We start from the raw sequence: 10,395 nt of genomic DNA, 5'->3' as shown, positions 1-10,395 counted from the left end.
GCTATAAGAATGTAATTAGCCAGCTTATATATAAAGGCTTTGTGAACTATAAAGCCTTTTATACCCACTATTATATTTGTTTAGCATAACCTTGAATTGGGATTCAAAGGCTGGATAATTAGCATGTGGATGTCTAGATCAGAGAGAGTGGAAATATTCTATTTTAGTACTATGTCTAATGATCACTTTAGTCCTCATTTCATTGCCCTACTGAAATATTTGACACTGTTTATTTGTTTCTCTCGGTTTAAACACTTTCTTTATTGGGCCATCCATCAGAATTCTGCTCCCCATTTTCTTACCTGGTCACTCCTCCTCAGTCATCTTTGCTGACTCCACCTGTTCTCTCTGAGCAATACCATTGACCTTCCCCAGGGCACTGGCCTTACCCTCCTTTCCACTCTGTCTGCACTCCTCCCTAAGCAACATCATCCCATCTCATGGCCTTAAATAGCATCTCTGTGCTGATGAATCCCAAAGTTGCATCCCTAACTTGAAAAACCAGCTGCCTATTTTGCATATCTACTTAGATGTCCAGTGAGAAGCTCATACTTCATAGGTCTAAAAGCAAACCCTACATCCACCTTACTGAGCAATCTCCTATTCCTGATGCCCTTCCTGTTCCCATAGTTTACAGGACTCCTTGACCTTCTAACACACCCTGCAGGCTCTGCCTCAAGTCCTTTTTACAGCCTTTCTCTCTACCTACAGTTCTCCCTCCAAACACACCGGTGGCTCCCTTTTTATTTAATCTTTGCTCTAATGTCACTTCCTCAGTCAGATCTGTTTAAAAACTGCAAGTTCATTAAAATTTGCAAATCTTTGCTCCCCACTCTTTCCTGACATGTTCTATCCTATGTATTATCTATACTATAGCATAAATTATATATTTATTATATATTTATTTACTTTTTATTTCATTTTTTCTTCCCTTGGGCACCAATTTTGCTTATTTTCTTTCTACATAAGCTCCGTAAGGACAAGAATTCTTGCTTTATTCACTAATCTCTGTATTCCCAGGTTTTAGAATACATAGTGCAGCCAGTAGGCTCTCAAATGTTTGTTTAATGTATAAATGTCTAGATCAAAATCTGAGGGGCTGGCATTAAGGAGCAGAAAATGTCCCTGGTGAGGCTAGAAAGGCCAAGAAGGAAAAGTGGGAGGAGGCAAACGTGGTAAGTGTAAACTGAGCCTGACCGGAAGAGGGTTCATGCTGTAGAGCAGTAGATGGAAATGTGTTCTTAACAACGATCAAAGGTAACCTCCAGGGCTTCCCTGGTGGCGCAGTGGTTGAGAGTCCGCCTGCCAATGCAGGGGACACGGGTTCGTGCCCTGGTCCGGGAGGATCCCACATGCCGCGGAGTGGCTGGGCGCGTGAGCCATGCCCGCCGAGCCTGCACGTCCGGAGCCTGTGCTCCGCAACGGGAGAGGCCACAACAGTGAGAGGCCCGCGTACCACAAAAAAAAAAAAAAAAAGGTAACCTCCAAAAAAGCTTTCATAGTATGTTGTGGGGTCTTCTTCCATGGAGACTGCTCGAAACTGAGAGGCTTTTCTCAGCCATTGTTAGGTTAATAATTAAGCTATCTGAAGGCAGAGGCTGAATGAAACGACTTCTTGGTTCTATGTCCAGTGATACATGAATTCCAGCTTGAAAACAAATCCCTCATGAGTCAGTATGCACCCAGTCTATTACTAACATATACAAATATATATAAAATTTACATTAGATAAGCCTATTTTTGACGGACTGTTAATAATAGAGTGAGAGGGACTGAGTGAGAATACAGACTGAGGAGGATTTGAATGATCTTCTATGATGGTTAGTAAGTTATTTTTTTAAGTTATATTTTAGTTTTACCAACTTGCCATAAATAATGTCAGAAACTAGATTTCAATTTTTTTTTAATATCTTGATGGTTACCACACTATTACAAAGCATTTCCCAGTTCTCAATAAAGCTAAAATTTTCAACAAGGGAAAACTTGTAGGGCCAAGTTTAGAGGTTAAAAACTCAGTAATGAATGTTCTTGTTCTTGTGGGTTATCTCAGATCCTTAGAATTATTTTAATGTCATTTTTAATGTGAATTTCCATGCTATTTTAATTCATTAGTCATGGGCTATCATTTTTCGAAGTAATTACTGTAATTTCATCAAATGACATAATTATAGTAAATACTTTGATGTAATTACCATAAATATGGAAAAAGACACACAAAGGTGTAATAATGTCACAAACTAAGATATTAATGATGTGTAAAGACAAATTATGATGACATTTATGACATGTAATAACATCACAGAGTTCTATGTTTATGTTGTATAAAGAATAATGATATAAATAGAATGTAAAATTACATCATGTAGACTATTTTATAAATAGTATAGAAACTTGAGAGCTCTATAAGGCTTCAGGTTCAGATGAATAGATCATTGCCACTTTTAGGCATTCCTCCCTTTGAACCCTAATAAATGACTCTGTTATTTTATTAAGGGTGAAAACTTTCCCTCTTAAAAGCACGGACATAGACACAAAGCAGAAACACAAAATTGAGAAACCTTGTTTAGTGCTTGAAAAAATTATTCATTTGAAGAGTCAGAGAAAGTGGCTGTTTGGAAGAAAAGTCAATGTTTGGTCCATATTGTCCATGGAGACTAACAGGTCACATCAGTATTTCCTTAAAAAGGAGACAGCTTGACCACTTAGCATTTACCAAAGCAGACACATATTTAATTAAAAGATTTCTTCTCTTGTCACATTATTAAGTTTTATGTCCATGAAGAAATAACTATGCAATGCAGTCTACATTCTGACTATTGGAATAATGTGAAACTAGGCTTCAAAGAAAAAGGAAAGAAAACCACAAGCTTGAAGGAAAGTCTAATTTTGTGAACTTAATTAGTTCTTTTGTTAGACTGAGGCAGAAATGTATCTTAAAAATAATTCCTGCTGCAAAGTTGTAGCTTAGAGAGAAAAGTATTATGAACATCAATTAGTTTAGTTATGATATCATTAGTGATCAGCATCTTTATGATATCAAGAGAAATCCAATGTCAGGAGATAGCCTTTTCCTAATGGATTAGTTGAAGGATTTTTTTGGAGCATTCCCTTGGTCTGATCACATCCTGAGGCTGGAATTTAGTAGTCTGAGATAGTCATTCTCTTTCCTTCTATTCTCTAGTGCAGTTTAAAGACTCTTTCCACTCTGCAGCCTTAGTGTTCTTCATGGCCTTGATAAGGTTTTAGGGTAAGGTATTTTTCCTTCCACAGACACATAATTCCAGGTGACTATAGTAATAATTTTCTCAACTGTTTTGCCACTTTTCACTGTGGGCTGCCAAAGCTCCATTCACTAATAACAAGTGGATTATTCTTGTTTTTTTGTTTGCAAAACGAATCAGACCCAACAGTAAATAGATTCCTATTTCCTTGAAGGTCTATTGCTTACAATCACTTCTGATCCCAATTTCTGCCTTGGTAAGGGTTCTTAATCGCAAACAACAGAGTCTACTCCAGCTAGTTTGAGCACTAAACAAATTTGTCATACTCTGGAGTTCATTAATCTGCATAAGGTCCAATAAATTAGACTCAGAAGCTACACCATCAGGAAAAAATCCAAATATGCCACTGGAACGCTTGCAGGCATAATACCACTTCCACATTCACAGTGTACCCCTTCCCTGGGAAGATGAGTATAGAAACTTGGAAAGCTACTTCTAGGACCTCTGTCCCTGCTACATCTGATAGCTCAATGCCCCTGTGCCACATTCCTTGACACAGGTCAGCAAAATGAGGAAGGTCTCTTTCCTCACTACAGGGTGCTCTCTGCTGCAGGGAAGTCATCATCTTGTTCCATCTGATTGTTGGGACCTAGATTGCATGGCTGTGTCTCACCTGCAAAGGAGACAGGGAGGTGAAGTCCTGGCCTCGAACTTGGAGAAGAGAGAATCATAATGCAGAAAGCTACCTTAAAATATAGAAATGGTTTTCAAAAGTTTCGGGGCTGACTTAAACTTCACTCATGACCGCTATATCTGGGAAACACTCCATGGGACCTCAGGTTTAGAAAACATGTGGAGAGACTTTAAAATGTTCCAAACCATCTCATTCAAGCTTTATCATTCGATTAAATGTAAAAAGCACTTGGATGCTTTGGAGTGCCTCCCAGTATGTCTCAGTGACTCTGCTGTTTAGAATCAGGGTGTGGTGCTTGCTTCGGCAGCACAGATACTAAAATTGGAACGATACAGAGAAGATTAGCATGGCCCCTGTGCAAAGATGACATGCAAATTCGTGAAGCGTTCCATATTTTTTAAAGCAATTATACTCCAATAAAGGTGTTAACAAAAAAAAATCGGGGTGTGGTGATGGAGATGAATATACAAATAGACCCGGGTCTGAATGGGTCTGAGTTGCTAAAGTAAATCATTGTTCTAAACTAAATGCCATTATACTTTATGAAGTTTCATCTGTCATCAGGCTCCCAATATCAATCTAAAATGCTACCATAGGACTGAGCAATTCCACTCCAAGGTATATATCCAAAAAAACCAAAAACACTAATTCAGAGGGAGGCATACACCCCAATGTTCATAGAAGCATTATTTACAATTGCCAGAGTAAGGAAGCAACCTAAGTGCCCATCAACAGATGAATGGATAAAGAGGATGTGAGAGAGAGATATATATTTATAACGGGATACTACTCAGCAAGAAAAAAACAACAAAATTTTGCCATTTGCAGCAACATGGATGGACTTGGAAGGCATTACGCTAAGTGAAATAAGTCAGACAGAGAAAGGCAAATACTGTATGGTATCACTTATATGTGGAATCTAAAAAAATATGACAAACTACTAAATAGAACAAAAAACAAGCAGACTCACAGCTATAGAGAACAAACTAGTGGTTGGGGGGAGGGGTGGGGGGAGAGGGAGGAGCTGTATAGGGGAGGGGGAGGGGGAGGTATAAACTACTGGGTGTAAGATAGGCTCAGGGATGTGTTGTACAGCACAGGGAATACAGCGAATATTTTGTAATAACTGTAAGTGGAAAGTAACCTTTAAAACTTGTATAACAAAATTTTAAAAATTAAAAATAAGTACATACATAAGATATCTTTGATTTCTACTAAATTACTAGGGTTCACCACAACATATCTGCCACATACTGACTGATTTTTCTGTAACATGAGTTCAGCCACAGTTTCTCAAAACGGTATGTCAGGTAGGGTAGTCAGTACCAGTCCGTCACTGTGGTAGCCCTGAACATTAGAATAAGCCTCGTTCAGTCAATGATTTTCATTTTGGAGAAGGTGGTCACAGTGATTCAGTATCACAGTTAAAATATGTTAAGTGTCCACACTTAGCTGAAGACCCTGTTTCCAGGCAAAGTTGCTCTCTGGTCTAGCTCAAATTTTAAGTAGTTTTCCCAAAACAGAAGCTCACCTCACAGTCCTTCATACTGAGCATTCTGACAGGTTGAAACACAAACAAAAATAGAAAGAAAAAAAATCCCCCCCCAAATTTACAGGATTTTCCAGATGTTTGGGGGTGAGGTAAATCATTAAAATCTACGAGAAATTTAGTCTCCTGTTGTGAAAAACACAAGGTCTACTTTGATAAAACCTAGCTAAGAAACTGAGAAAAGAAAGTCAGGATAAAATAATTTCTTTCCAAAGCATTGAGAAGCTAATAGGTGAATGTTTCAGAATGTAGATATTTAGCAAAAGGATGACATATACAGAACTTGCTGGTAACATCGGAGAGTACAAAAAATTATATTTTTAGTGATTGTTAGTTTTCTACAGCAGAATATGCTCTTAGGTCTACTATCAGTGTTCCCAGGACAGATGGGAAAAATGATCCAATCCCAATTTCAACTCCATTTTGCTCTATGTTTTTTTTTTTTTTAAAACCACATTACATCAATAGTTTCCTAATCACTAGAATTACTTGCCGTTCGAAGCCTAAGTAGTGTAATTGTAACCAGCTCTTTTATTTTCCACTTTATGCCATTTTAAATTAGTTTTATAGCAACCAACTGTTTTGGAGTTTTGATTGAAAGCTCCACTTTCTTTAGACCATCTTTAATTAAATGACATCTGAATGGGAAGACTTTCTGAATAGGTTAGTTAGAACAATGGGTGCTGCCAGATCTCCGCATCAAATATTAGGGGTGCTCCAAGGAGGCATTAAACAGCCCAGAATGGTCAGTGTATTTAGAACCTGTGAATTCTGAACCTGACTCAATTCCTGCCTTCCTCTGTGCTGCCCTTGACAGATAATCTAACCTCTCTCGCTTCTGTTTTTATCATCTGTTGAATTAAGGATGGTGGAACAGTATGCTTGTCAAATTGCCATGCTATGACAAGGGATATGTTTGAAACTCACGGAAAGTGTTTTGTCCATCTCCTCATCAAAATGAAACAAGCCCCTATTGTGTTTTAAGGGTGAACTCAATTGTCTGATTTATGCTGTCACATGTTTGCGAAGAGTGTAAATTGATTTTCACTCAAAACAGACTGAAAAGCCCAAGTGCTTGCCAAACTCGAAATCGCTAACCTGTCTGGAAAAGCTCACCCAAGCCCATGGAATCTGAGGGACTATAAATGTTTAACTCAGATGCTTGGAGAAAGCGACTCCAGCCAGAATCATTCCACAGAGGCAGGCTAACTGTAAGCTACACAAACAAACAAACAATCCTCCCAAGGGTGCAACGGTCAGTTTTTCTCCAAATTGATTAAATTTCAGTACAACTAGACTGAAGAATTTTCACACATATTTGTTCTGAGAAAACTAATTTCTCAAGGCAGATCTGCAGAGTTTACACAGGCTAATTTTTTTTAGCGGGGGGAGTACTTAATAAGTGTAGTTGACTTGGGGTAGACTTGGAAATTCCTGAGCGTTGGGAAAAACTCAGTAACATCATGACTTGCTATTTCATTGCATTTGAACATCATGGCCAAGAACTTAATCTCAGCTCTGGACAACCCTGGGTTTGGAATCCAGTTCCACATCTTAATAATCTGTGCTTACTTTCATCACAGGGCTGCTGTGAGGGTTATCAAGGAGAGGTCCACAATGAGATGCACATCATAAATGATGAGAGCTGTTCAAATCCACTGAATCACTGTATTCTTATAGTTATTTTTGATGAGAAAGATGTAAATATGCTCTACAATTTTCAACAGTGACCCACCACTCAGGTTTGTCCTGGACTGGGATTTTTCAAGGATGTGAGACGTTCAAAGCTAAGAGGAGGAGAGTCCTTGGCAATCTGGGATGGTTGTCACCACAGCTTTTACTAAGCAGCTACTTAGACACAGTGAGTCAAAATTGTGCCAAAAGTTAGTGCAACCCTGGAAAAGAATCAAAACCCACTGTACGCTTTTTACTTGACCATTTAGCCCTCAGTGTCATAAACACGACAGCTATGAGTGCAGTCCTCTCCTGCATTTAATTATTCAACAAATGAGATGAACAAAAAAGGAATCAGATGTTTCCACAAACTTTTATTGAAGATATATTATGCGCACAATGTGGTTGAAATGATAAATACATGACTCCATAAGTGAGAAAGTGTGATAGATGCTACAATAAAGGTAAGTGTAAAACACAGTTGGGAACAAATTTTGGTTTATTTCAAAGATCATAGTGTGAATATTTGCTAATGTCTGCTTCCCTCAGGAGATTATAAACTCCTTGACAACAGGGCATGTGCGTGTCTTCTTCACATATAAGTCTACAGTATCTACAACTGTGCCATGTAATAACCACCCTGTAATCATTTATTAACTAAATTGTTATATGACATTGAAAGTATGCTCCTACAGCACACTGTCATAGCATTATCAACTGAGTATTTCTTACAAGAAATATGTTGAAATCTGAAAGATGTCCAGATCAAGACATTTGTCAGGCAATGTATACACACATGCATGCATGAATATATAATACATATATTTGTGTGTGTGTGTGTGTGTGTGTGTGTGTGTGTAGGTCAAGGAAGAATATAAACTAAAAGTAATGATTTGAGAATCAGCATAGAGGAGCAGCATCTACACTTATCCATTCAGACATCGTCAGTGGATAAGTATAGATAAATAATAGTGATTGAAATGTCTTGTTTTAAAAATGTTTTAATGTTTAGAACATTTTTATATTTACAGAAAAATAGTCCATTAACTTTGTTCACATTCCCTTAGTTTTTTTCCTAATGTCCTTTTTCTGTTCCAGGACCCTATCCAGGATACCACATTTTAGATGTCATGTCTCCCTAGATTCCTCTTGGCTCTGAGAGTTTCTCAGACTTTCTGTGTTTTAAATGACCTTGACAGTTTTGAGAAATTCTGATCAGGTATTTTGTAGCATGTCCCTTTATTGGGATTTGCCTGTTTTTTTCATGATTAAACTAGGGTTATGGGTTTTGGGGAGAATGACCATAGATGTAAAGTGTTATTTTCATCACATCACACTAAGATACATACTACCAGCATGATTTATCACTGTTGGTATTGATTCCAATCACCCACTGAGAGTATTTGTCAGATTCCTCACTATAAATACGTTTTTGTTTTGTTTTGTTTTTATTTTATTTATTTATTTATTCATTTATTGGCTGCGTTGGATCTACGTTGCTGCGCGCGGGCTTTCCCTAGTTGCTGCGAGCAGGGGTTACGCTTTGTTGTGGTGCGCGGGCTTCTCATTGCCGTGGCTTCTCTTGTTGCAGAGCATGGGTTCTAGGCGCACAGGCTTCACTAGTTGCAGCACGTGGGCTCAGTAGTTGTGGCTCGCAGGGTCTAGAGCACAGGCTCAGTAGTTGGGGCACACAGGCTTAGCTGCTCCGCGGCATGTGTGATCTTCCCGGACCAGGGCTCGAACCCATGTTCCCTGCAGGCCACCAGGGAAGTCCTAAATACGTTTTTAAAATGAGACCTTACAACACATAAAAATTTTCCTTAAAATTATTTAATTTCTTCAAGAAAATTCATTGAAGTGAAACTGAAAGATTTGCTGAACAGAGAAGAATTTTGTATATGAGGCATTTGCTTATAAAAACGTTTCCTGCTATAGCCATAAACTTCTACTCTTTAAGTCCCCCCTTTTGTTGGCATTGTAAATTGGAGAACAATCTAGCCCCAATGCATACACTCTGGTTAGGACCGTCAATCAAGATGCCCTGACAAATCTTGGCTAAGAGATAAATGCTTATTTTGCAGACAAAAATCATTACATTTTCCCAGATATTTGAATCTTGAGTGGAGTAATGCTGAAATAGGAAATATTGAAAGCTGATTCAATGAGTGTGGTGCTCCCAGGAAATTGTTCATTAATTCTAGCTATCTAGTTCCCCAAAGCTTTTCCAATTACTGGCCTTCTGATTCCAGTTCTTTTTTTCTCTTGGATTTTTGATCTACTCTATTATCTTTTCTTTTCCTTAAGCTTTAATAGAGTTTGTTTCTGCTGCTTACTGTGAAAAACCAATAACTGATAGTTATTTTAAAATAATGAGGAAAAACTTAAGAACTGGTGGCATTATTTTCAACTACAATTTCATCTTTAAACAAATTCTATTTCTTCCTTTCTCAGTTTGTGAAAATTCCCTCCCACTTCTTCTCCTCCCTTCATTTTTGTTAGTTGAGCTATTGTTTTTACGGTTTATAAAAACCATACACCATAAACTGTGGTTTATGACCACAGTGATCAGGAGGACTTAGTTAAGTTGCATAACAAGCAACCATAAATCTTAATGGCTCAACAGAAAGTTTTCCCCTTACTCATGCTGCTGTCTGTTCATCACAGGTCAACTGGAAGCTCTGCTCCCTCTCTTTACTTAAGGATAGGATGGATTCCTGACAGACACGAATCTTCAGGATTTGAGAAAAAAAATCAGAGTTCCTGTGGATTCTTGGGAATTCCCCTAAATCATAAGGTATTCTGTGTGTTTTATCATACTCTACGTATTTTAAAATCACAAGTGACCATGTCAATAAAAAGTAAATCATTTTTTGTGATGTGGTTATACTAAAACTTTCAGAGGTTTTCTCTGAAAAGAAAAAGATTCTGATGATGGGTATAAAGTTCATTTTTGGTGGGATGATCATGTTCAAAAATTAGTGGTATTGTTTACACAACTCTGTGACTATAGTAAAAAACCACTGAACTGTATATTTTAAAGGGGTGGATTTTATGGTCTATAAATTACATCTCTTTAAAGCTGTTATAAAAAAGAGAGAACAGGTAATATTAAAAGGATAGTTTATTATTATTATGAACCAATATATTGTAAAAAGATTTTATTTCTCTATTTATATTTATATATATATATTACATATTCTAATATACAGGCAAACCTTAAAGATATTGCAGGTTTAGTTCCAGGCCACCACAACAAA

The 10,395-nt window shown here is 37.6% G+C and overlaps 1 non-coding gene across 1 annotated transcript; it reads left to right on the top strand.

The window, feature by feature from the left end:
* The first annotated feature begins 4,206 nt into the window (after nucleotides 1-4,206).
* On the top strand, nucleotides 4,207-4,313 carry LOC117314398 (U6 spliceosomal RNA). Its single transcript, XR_004529144.1, has one exon. It is a non-coding gene; the product is annotated as a U6 spliceosomal RNA (small nuclear RNA).
* The last annotated feature ends 6,082 nt before the right edge of the window (nucleotides 4,314-10,395 follow it).

Source organism: Tursiops truncatus, chromosome 11 (assembly GCF_011762595.2).
Source record: "Tursiops truncatus isolate mTurTru1 chromosome 11, mTurTru1.mat.Y, whole genome shotgun sequence".
Classification (NCBI taxonomy): Eukaryota; Metazoa; Chordata; class Mammalia; order Artiodactyla; family Delphinidae; genus Tursiops; species Tursiops truncatus.
Note: the sequence above shows the minus strand (reverse complement) of the source record. Positions and strands in the feature narration are given on the sequence as shown.